The 11,354-nt window shown below is 44.7% G+C and overlaps 1 protein-coding gene across 3 annotated transcripts in view; it reads left to right on the plus strand.

Moving 5' to 3' along the window:
* The first annotated feature begins 979 nt into the window (after positions 1-979).
* The window catches only part of dachd (dachshund d), a 29,757-nt gene continuing 19,382 nt past the window's right edge, over positions 980-11,354 (plus strand). The window contains exons 1-3 of one of the 3 annotated variants that reach the window (XR_003974126.1): positions 980-1,273; positions 2,098-2,242; positions 2,611-2,742. The gene's annotated coding sequence lies outside the window, so the exon portion shown is untranslated. Of the gene's footprint in view, positions 1,274-2,091; positions 2,243-2,610; positions 2,743-6,233; positions 6,885-11,354 lie in introns of those variants that run through there. The other 2 variants (XR_003974125.1, XM_030342867.1) reach the window with 2 other exon arrangements.

Here is an 11,354-nt window from a genome sequence, read left to right on the forward strand (position 1 = left end):
TTTTGATCCTGCAAGTTCAAAGTCCCCCATTGAGAAGAGCTGGGAGAGTAGGAAGCATGGTGGTACAGTTGGGGGGGGGGGGAGAGAGGGGGTGGTGTGGTTGCTAGCAACCCTAGTTTTGACCTTCCACGCATGCTTGTGTCCTTTGAAAGTTGGCTTGCTTTCATTAAGCCACTCGGAGGCATGCTACAGTGCTACAGTTTGGCTAACTAGAAACCCCCGTTGGCATCTTTATGGGACTTTTCCTGTTTTTTTCCCTCTGTATTTCTTCCGCAAACACTAATGTCTTCGGATTTAGCCAATTAGGCGTCTTTTGCCATGCCGCAATTGAATAATTTAAAACATTTGTAAGATATCTCTGATGTTGGAATGGAATAATTTGTGTGCATATAAAAGAGGAATAAATGCCAATGCTATTATTTAGTTGAAAGTGATTTAACGTATTTCATATTTGCGCTCTCTGCCCCCCTCCCCCCCCCCCGGGCCCCCCCTAAGTCCAGAACACAGACCACCGTAATTAGACTCAATGTGCACTGCCACACTGTGGTGTGACAGTACTTGTTTGTCATTAGTACATATAACTAGTCATTTGGGTAATGACTTCTAGGTTGACTTCTTAATTTTGCATAGACATTTCTTATATGTAAATATTGGGTCAATTTCCATAATGTGCCTTTTTTTTTTTATTCCTGGTAGAATAATTGATGCATCTTTAAAGCTGTGTAAACTTTGGTCTTTAAATGGCTGTTTATATAGTTATAACATCAATACCCTTTATTATTATCGCAATTAAATATGTATTATTAACGTATGTTGTGAAATATTTATAATGTCATGTTAACATTGGGCAATATAATGAGAAGCCATTTGTTTTCAATTATTCTGAAATAAAGTAAAGGGTTAGGGTTAAACGCATGATGATGATAATAATCTGTTATTTTTGGAAGTTGATATATTAAAGACCCCCAACATTGTAGTAATGAATGCAGTAGTACATTAACAGGCAAGGAGTGGACTGTGTATATTCCCTCCCCAGTTGCCTTAGCGTTGCACCTCGCATGTGAGTAACCCCATCCCCCGGTTGTCCATCTCTGTCTCAGGCCTGGAGCTCCCCTTCATGATGATGCCCCATCCGTTGATCCCCGTCAGCCTGCCGCCCGCCTCCGTCACCATGGCGATGAGCCAGATGAACCATCTCAGCACCATTGCCAACATGGCGGCCGCAGCCCAGGGCCAGAGCCTGCCCTCCAGAATGGTCACCTCTGTGATAAAGGTAGAGCCCAATAAGGATAAACACAGCTCCGGGGTGACGTCTTGCCAATAGGGGAGAGCTAGACTCATTTATAGCGATAATGTATGAAAGATATTGCAAATGTCTGATTATATTGTGTTTCTAAACACTAGCAGTTTGTATGATTTTAGATGTTTGGTTGATTCGTCATTTAATAACACTGTCTATACCGTTCAGAAATCGTGCTATGGCTAGCAAGTCGTTAAGACTCCAAATTGACTCCATAATGTCATAAAGATACCAGTGAAGGAATCACATCCTATGTACACCCTATGTTCATCCACACACCTAAAGCAAATGACGAACAGTGAAAAATATATATCAGTTGTTATTGAGACCGCCGACTAGGGCTGAACGATTTTAAGAAAAAATTGAAATTGCGATTTTTCTGGTAGAGATTGCGGTTTCGATTTCAACCACGATTTATTTTCTTTAAATCAAGTTTCAGTATAAATTAATATAACCAATGAATTCCATTAAGGTAATGCAATAATGAAAACTGCTGGCAACAGATTTAAAATGCAAGACTGTTTATTCAAGTACCTAAGAAACAACAACCAAAAAAGTCAAATAAAAAGGGAGCCCTCTTTCTTAAGTAAACTTGCTTCAATGGCTCATCAGCATCAAAATAATTGCACTTTTGTAAAAAAAAAAAGAAAAAAAAAAACCGCAGCTTTGACGATCCCAAAATCGTGATGCTTGAGATCGCGATTTTCGGTCGAAAACGATAGACGTTCAGCCCTACCGCCGACTGTTACCCAGCCTACGCGATGCTTATGTGGATGGGTTCTACTTTGCGGATGTTGGGGTTCCAGGATCGTGTGCCGGACAGTCCGTCCCCGGCGCCCTCTCTGGAGGACCACAGGAGGCCCGGCAGCCACCCGTCTTCCCACCGGAGCAGCAGCGTCTCCAGCTCCCCGGCCCGCACCGAGAGCTCCTCAGACAGGATACGTACGTAGCCGCCGCGCGCCGGGGGCATCTCACTGTCAGCAGGGCATTAAAGGGGAGGTGGCACGCTAGGCTATTTGCTAATGCTAGGTAGCACTGCATGATGCACGCATGGATGCTTCAGACGGTGGACACCGTTGGTCTGGAATTCGGGTTCCTCATTGGTCCTAATATGACCAGGCACGTCATTGGTCGAGATTTTCTGCATTTTTCTCATAGTTGATTTTATGATAACGAAGCAGTACACTCACGTATAAATAACCCAATTAGGCAAACTGCGACATTTCCCTTTAAGGCGAAAAGAGATAGAGGTAGTCATCACAACTCCTCTCTCCCCCGTCTCTCTCTCCCCCCCCCCCCCTCCCCCACAGCGGCACACCACAACGGCCTGTCCATGAACCACGCCCTGCTAGGCCTCTCCCCCAACATGCCCCCCGGGCCCAAAGAGGGGGACCTGGCCCACGACATGAGTCACGAAGCAAAGAGGATGCACCATGAAAAAGGTCAGTCCGCCTCCCAAGTTTGACGAAAAGTTAAGATGTCTGGGAGGTAATTTCGCAGACGCTTTAGTCCAAAGCGCCTTGAAGACAGACACCACTAAAGGAGCAGTTAGGGGTAAGTCATTTTGCTCAATGGTGCGCGGAGGATGCATTGAAATTGGTCATCCATTGAAAGAAAATTGAACAGTCACCTATAACAATATTTACATTGCGATAACTAAGGTAAATACACCTCCATTTCAGGCATTTAACAACACAAGTGTTTATTTCCCATGACTTATTAGTTGGGTCATTTCAATTTGAATATTAAACTCAAACTGTCTCCGTCTTGGTCCATCTCTGAGCAGACTTAGTATGAGCTTGACATGAGACCTTGACACTATTACAAGCTCAGCCAAGAAGCCGGTATGTGCCTTTGTCACCTTGGCCATCTTGGTTCCGTGTTGGTTCTTAAGGCTAGCTGGGTGGGGGTACTGAATGGGGAATTTCTCATTAAGAGCCAAGATGGCCACTAGGTGAATAAGGCCCATTCTATACCAGACTACACATTGTACTTTTTTACTTTACCCCCTAAAAAAAAGAGTAATTGTAATCTACAAACTACATTTGGGACACGCAGTAATGGAATTTCCTTCCAATATCGTTTGAGGCATATCAAAAAAGAGGCAAAGAACACAAGTCAAATGCTGTGGATTAATTATGAAATTAAGCAAATAATAGATTTTTGTATTCTCTGTTGGCTTAGTACTAGGGCATGGGGTGGGCGCGGGTGCACAAAGGGTGGGATGAGGTTGGTAATGATATTAAAACCACAGTGGGAATGACGGGGATGTGTTCCCCATTGGTTAAGGCTGTGTGAAGAGCAGTGTTAGACCTCCACTTACTGGGTGTGAAGCAGTGAATAGTAATAATTAGCAGGATCATGAACCAAGTATATGGGTCACAGCCAGTGTAGGTGTGTGTGTGTGTGTGTGTGTGTGTCTGTGTGTGTGTGTGTGTGTGTGTGTGTGTGTGTGTGTGTGTGTGTGTCTGTGTGTGTGTGTGTGTGTGTGTGTGTGTGTGTGTGTGTATGCGTGTGTAGGGGTGTGTGTGTGTGCGTGCATGCGTGTTTGTGTGTCTGGCGTGCGTGTCTGTGTGCGTGTATATGTGTGAGTGTCTGTGTGTCTATCGGTGTGCACGCGATTGTGTGTCTGTGTGTGTGTCTGTGTGGTGGTGCTTGCATATGACTGTGTATGTGTGTGTGTGTGTGTGTGTGTGTGTGTGGGTGTTAGCTAGTGAGTGCATCTATATAGGAGCGGTGAGTGCATTAACAGAGCATGCATACACATAGATAGGAAAAGATAAACGAAGCCAAGCAGTGAAAGGATGGATTATCCTTTGACAAACACATCAGAAACCCGCAGTATGCGTCTTTATTGGCTAATATCTGGTAAACATCCAAGCTAAACGTATAGTCTGGCCACCGCATTAGCATTAATTCGAGCCGTCGCAAAAATATGTCAGAGGAAATTGGTGCAATTGGAGTCATTTGAAGCGCACACATTCAGGCAACAAACACACGCTGCGTTATGGTGAAAATTGTCCATTCCTGATATGTCACAGGGCTTGATTAGGATTCCAGGCTCTTCAGCATGTGCTCCCGGGGTCTCGGGCTGTGGAAAACATTTTTATAAAATAACCCATTAATGCAGAGGAGTGCAACTAAATTAGTTACCAATTTGCTGAGCATGAATTAATGAAGAGAGCTTCTTCCAGCTCCCACAGTTGTAATTTTCATAATAACCCCGGACCTTTATTTGGCAGGTTGTTTAGTTTTTTCGTTTGAAGGTTTTCATTAGTCTAATGAGGACTGTGCAAGGGCGAGCAGTCAGCACAATTTACATGAGGAAGCTATCATAATAAATGAGGCAATTTGAATAACATGCACAGGTTTATGCAGCGACATAAGAGAGATTGTAGCAAGTCGGATCCAGAGGTAACCAATACATTAGATACAACTAATAACCAAAGTAATTCCAATAAAAGCTCTTAAGTGAAGGAAATAAAATTAATGACATATATATATATAATTATATAATAATATATCTGTATCTATTGAACAGTAATGATATGATACATGGTGCATTAGATTAATAAAGTAAATGGCGTTCCCATTGTGTGAAGGCGTGTGGAACGCGGCGGCGTTCCGACGGTTTGTTTATGGCGAGCATTTTAATTAGGCTCGCTCAACGCATCAGTTTGTTTAGACAAATGAGATAACATTCCAGTGGTTTAATGATATCCCTCCACTTGTTTGATCTTTATGATCCTGGGTAGAGCGCTAGATTAATCCCATGCAATACACTCTGAGAGGGGGGCCCACAGCCAGGCATAATGGGGGGTTTGCTGTGTGCCTAACCCCCCCCCCCCCTCCACACTCCTAACCACATACACACACACGCACACACACACCGCACACTCCGATTGCCCCCCCTGTCCCCCAGCTCCTATGGATGCTAGTTAAACAACGCAAACACCTCGGAGACCGTAACGTCGCACACGGCATCGAATTCCGTCCAATCAGCGGCCTGCGTCTTTCTCCTGCTCATCTCTGTTGATGAAGGACAAAGACGGCTGTTTGTTGTTGGGAAGAAAATAAGAAATAAATAAAAAACGTTTCAGAAGTTGTGTCACCGGTGCAGAGTAACCAGATGGTGGTTGTTTTTTAGTTTTTTTTGATAAGCTGGGGGGTGAGGGGGATTATTCCTTGAACTTGATTAATATTTGTCCAAATTTTGCGCGAAAATAGAAGAAAGATCGGATGATGTTTGAGGGGGAAAAAAGAGTGGTAAAAAAGCTAACTGTCATCTCACATGTGACTAATTGAATTGCTTCAAACAGAAAGTGTGTGCCAAAGCTTTAGACAAGCCTCTGTCTTATGAAACAGCAGGTAGCTGGCAAACAAGGAGACGTTTGGAAAAAAAAGTGGCACGGAAGCCTTTGGCTGTAAACTCACTTTGGACATCAAACACTTGACATTATTTTATTTCCTCAGGGAAAAGGTGTTTCAAACGCAAGCCATATGCATGAACGTCGAACGTTCATGTGTGCGTAGTAAGTGTATCAGTTAAACACCATGTGGCAGATTTTATGAAAAATACTTAAGGCCTACAGCGAATTTCAGCACTTGTTTTCTTCAGTCACACATGCCAGCATTCCTTCCTCCCTTGGGAAAGAGAAATGTATGACTGGGAAGTCAGGAGCTAACACAGTTTGTAAACTTGAGGCTGCAAAGCATATGCCGAAAAAGGAGTGTGACCCACTGTTAAAGCAACGTTGCCAAATACCCGGGTTTAAACGATATATATATATACACCTTTGGACATGTGTTAATAATGTCCCAACCTTCCATTTGCACCAATGGTTGGTGATTGTGGTTAATATGTCACCTCATGGTTGAGGACTCAAAAGTCCTCTCCTCTGGGCTCTCCATTCATTCATTTACTACACGGCTGTGAAGAAGACAACGATTTTTTATTCCCTTTTTGAGAACGAAAAGGATTCAGTCCTGGCTCTCTTGCCAATGCCTTCAGGGCCAACACGTTGTGTACCTGTTTGCAGTCCTGCCTCGCTGCTTCCATGATTGAGCGGCAGAGGAAACAGGATCACGGTCCACAGCTGGATAAGGGATACACATCTTCCACTTGCTGCTGTCGGGAAGCCATTGTAGAGTAGAGGAATAGGGGGAGGAGTATGTTCACAAATCAAACTTAAGATGACTATCTAAAGTCTGATGGCAGACCAGCTCAAATCTGGATGAACGGGAGGTTTCACTTTCTTTCGCTTCACATTTGTATCCAACACATGCGGGAATCTGTGAGTGCGTAATTGGCAAACCCATGCCCGGCCAGAAGTAGTAAACCCTCAAAAGGTGTTTGAAAAGGTTGCAAATCAACACCGTGTGGACTGGCCACTGTAGAAAGACTGGCCATTTCTGAAAGCCTCTTGCGCAAATTGGTTTTCTTCCGTAGAATATCTCCGTAACAAAACAGGGGACGAGGCATAGCTCCGCCCCTTGACGTTTCTGAGGTCCTGCCCAGGCTCTGTGCCGTCTCCCCCTCTGAAGTTCTGCTTTCATATTGTTGGACTGCTGGATCAGAGACGAGGTAAGGAGAAAGATAAAAGCTTTAGAAAACAGCCTTTGTTGCCCTTTTTAGTTGTGGCTTGCATATGCACGTAACGATAATAAAACATATTCCAAAGGCCTTTTGCATCGACGAAGAAGTACCACCGTCGGTTTCTTCTCGAAGTTTCGGTCGGATGATGCACTGACGTTGATGGGCATCCCTGTATGTGTATGCTATCATTAAAAAAAAGCTTGATATGTTCACCGTAAGCTTCTTCCCGCTATCTCATCTTGCTGACTTTAATGCATGGTGTTGTGTTCGTTCCTCCCAATGTCCTTGGCGTTTTGCGGGGCTTCAAACGCACTGCTGACTACCTGACTTTTTCTTTTGCCGAAGTCGGGATTCAAGATCATTAGCCATCACAGGGCCAAAAATGTGACTTGGCAGACAATAATGCTTTATGATCAAACAACTTGTCAGTGCGTCCCCGTCGAAATGAAAGAGTGCAAAAAAATAATTCAATAGAGGATCAATCAAATTTCGCCCCGGCCCGTGTGACAAAGATTGCTGATAGTGCAGAAAGGGGGCAATTCCTCCAGGACACACGAGTTCATTTGGATATTTGTTCTCCCCTCCTCATGAATGTTCCATCGCGTGACACCATCTCCTGCTAATCACATTTCAAGCAAAAAAAAAGAGCAAAGGGTGGAGGGGTTAGAGTGGGGGGACAGGGAGGTGGTGCTGTTGGTGCTGGTTGAGCTGGTGGCGGTGTGGGGGGAGGGATGCTTTTAGGGACGTTGAAAAGAGAGAGGTTCTTTTTAATCTTTGAAATGCCTCAAAAGTGACAGAATGCTTTCTCTTGCCAAGACGCGGCCCGGGATGGGGAGATAAATATGCTGTGGTCAGCTAAGTGTATCTCGTGAGCAGAGAGGCAAATTTAATAATGCATTATCATTCACTGGCGAAGGTGAAATCTGTCTGTCCATCAGGGGGGGCCGGGGCCTGTTTCATGTTGCCCTTCGTTGGGAAACGAACAAGTGCTTTCCTCAGCCTTACCGAGAGATGCTCGCTAGGCACTAGTGCTCTGCTATACATGTCAGTTGTGGGGGGTGTCAGGGGGAAAAAAAACAGAATGCTAAAACATATCTGTGATCAAAGGCGGTTTCCATTGACCGGACCGGGAGACGTTTCGTCAGCACAAAGGCTTGTTTCCAAATAGAATCAACGGGTGGACACGAGTTTGAAAATAATTTGAATTTCCGCTTTAATTTTATTCCCTCTTTTTTTCTCTCTTCGGACATCAGTGGAGGTATTTTACATATCTGAGCATCTGCTATTATGCAGATTACGGGAAGCATATTTACCCCCAAATGCCCTTGGACAACAACATTAAACAATTATGAAGACAATGCTGGATAAATTTGCGATTCAAAACAATACATATCTTACCGGTGGCAATCGGCTTGACCCTGAATATGTATTTCTGTATTTTTTTTCAGAGACATTCCGTTGGTGTATAATTTTCATATTTACATGTAAACAGTAATTAAGTGATGCTGCGAACATGCCAAGGCCGGCCTCTGCCAAGGTAAACACCAGTGCTAGCCGTTTGCCACAGTCCATCATGTTTACAGACTTGCAGTACCCGGTGCTATTTGTGTGCTCTTTCTTGGCAAGGCCCATAAAACAGGACCAATTGGGGGCCAGCGCGAGTGGCGCGCCTCTTATCGTCTTGGCAGTCTGCAGGCGGACTTGAGGACATTGGGAGTCAAACCTTTAAATTTTCACTCTACAATAATTACGCTGCTATACTTGAGCTTTTATATCCTTTTACTGGGAAAGTAAATCATTCCTAATAAAGAGGGGAGAATAGTGTGGGGAGAGAGACTGAGACCGAGATGTTGAGGGAGAGAAAGAGAGGGAGAGAACGAAGGGGAAAAGTGGTTGAGGACTAATTCTCTCCACCGCCTCTCTCTCTTCAGCTCGATTCTGGGGATTTTTTTTCCCAAAGCCTTTCACTTCCACTATTCCAGTCACCTTGACTTTGCAGCACGCGCCTTATAGAGTATTGCTTATCCTGCCTAACCCCATCCTGTCAATTAGCTGTTTAAAAATTAATCTCTTTAACTGGAAATACCATGCCAGCTTTCTTCCCTCTGTAAATGAAGTGTTATTAATTCACACAGTGCAAAGCCAACGCCATGAATAATGTTATCAAACGAGATTTCCACACGTTTAACAAGTCCTTCCCATTAAAACCCCTTATGTATTTTTATAACTGTGAAACCAGGGCCGCTAATGGATTTGCATCCATTTTTATTCGGGGGAGTGGGTGTTGGTGGGAGGGGGGGGGGCTTGGGTGAGGGGGGGGGGCTTGGGTGGGGGGGGCTTGGGTGGGTGGGTTGTCGGCGGGGACCTGACTCGCCGACGCTGCCGCAGAGCGATTGCTCCTAAGCCGGGGCCCTCTTAAAGTTTACATTTTCCCATTTCCTCTTTTGTTCTCTCACCTCCGTTTAAAAAGCAGCTCAGTACATCCATCCCTGGATTAGCGCCAGGCGCCGCCGCTGACAGCCGCTCACCGTGGCAACAGAGCGCCACGGCCTCTCCCTGTAGGGTTACCGCGCCAGGCGGTGACACCCGCGGTTTGCGCTCGCTCGCGCCGGTGGGGTGGGGGTGGCCCTCCCCATACAAATCCAGCGCATATAGATCCGGCTCTGACGGCGGGAAAGGCCAGGGCTATCTGGCACGGAACGGCATCTCGTGGCTAATGCTAGCTCCGTTAAGTAACCTGGTGATTACTAGGAGGATTTTCCTTTCCTTCCTTCGTCGGTGTGTTTGTTTGAGTTCTTAATTATGGGTTTGTAATTGCCGTGTGTGTGTTTGTGTGTGTGTCTTTTTTATGTGTGTTTGTCTTTTTGTGTGTGTGTGCATGTGTTGTGTGTGTCTGTGTGTGTGTCTGTGTGTGTATGTCTGTGTGTGTCTGTGTGTGTGTGTGTGTGTGTGTGCGTGTGAGATGTTGGGCGCAGCATACAAGGCTCAGTTTAATACTTTTTTGGGGGGTTGGGAGAGCTCGGGTCGCTATCGGGTCGAAACAGGACTCCCCCCATCCCCGTTTGAGCTAATCCGCAGGAGAAAGTTGTCCTAATGAATTAATAAGCGGCAAACAAAAGGGAACCAAACAATGAAGGGGAAATAAATGGCTGGATGATTAGTGGGTCAAGCAGATTAGCATAGCGCGTAGTAGAAAACGATCTCCCCGTTTTGAACGCCAAAGGATCCGAGCAAAACAGCCGATCGATACCCGAGGCTAACTTAATCTCTGGGATTTTTCTGTCGGGTCAATAGATGGATGCGGTCAATGGGGGTCAATATGCAAAGGCAGAACCAAACAGCCCTCAAAGTGCATCACTGAAATGTCCTTGCATCTAGCTATCATCTTTTAAACCAGTCGGGCTCATCACAAATGGAGGCATAATAAAAAAAAATAGAGGCGTGAACAGAGATCAAAGATTCTTATGATTGGTGATGTTTTTTTCTTCAGCTTTTGTTTAATTATTATTGCATTTCCTAATGAATTTCCTTTGGTTTCCTTTTGGTTTGTTCCATTGGAAATGTAGTGTACCCTTGCCCACGGTAATCTAAAAAAGTATTTATGGTATTTACCGCCGTGGTGGGACACCGTGCCTTAACCTTGCCTGGCCTGCGTTGACCCCCTCCCTCGCTGTAAAGGGCCATTTCTTCTGCACTACTGTTCCCACTAAGAGCTCATTTGAAGGTGCGCGCTGGCAGAAACAAAAGTCCTGTATGCTTTTATGCAGTCATCACAGTCAGCCAAGCCCGTAATCCTCAGAGGTCCCATAATGACATAGCCCCTGCATTTATTACATGGAGGAGAGGGGAGAGGGAAAACGCTGACTTTGAACAAATGAACACCCTGACCTTTATGCAATAAATATGACATGGGCCGCATAAAAAGACAAGATATCTTCCTCCTGAATGGAAGTCAACATGAATTCTGCTCCCTCGCTTCCTGCTGCTCCCTGTCTTTTTGGTTCTCATTTGCCCTATCGTCTCTCTCTCCTTCTCTCCTTCATTCTACCCATCGGACTATCTCTTCATCTCCCCCCTCTCATCTCTCTCTCTCTTTCTCTCCCTCGAATTTTAAATGTCGGAAATCCATTTCAGAATTGTTTGCTATTGTACTGTAATTTGTACTGCAATACTGAGGTTGTTTAATTCCTCATCTCTGAAATAGATATGACGTTGGATGATTCCGCACAAACAAAAAAAACTCAATCTTCACCGTGCATCAATTCTAATAGGGATAACAGCCTGATTATCAACGACTTAACGTAAAACATCATGATTTCCGTCATTCTGTTTTTTCGTTTCAACCACATAAGACATCTTGTTTGGTCTATAAATGTAATCTCCATGTAGCAGCGTAAGTATAGGTATCCTTTTGGTCAACCTATAGCGCGTGTACCTCCATCAGGATTTACGGTTATA

Source organism: Gadus morhua, chromosome 20, assembly GCF_902167405.1.
Source record: "Gadus morhua chromosome 20, gadMor3.0, whole genome shotgun sequence".
Taxonomy (NCBI): domain Eukaryota; kingdom Metazoa; phylum Chordata; class Actinopteri; order Gadiformes; family Gadidae; genus Gadus; species Gadus morhua.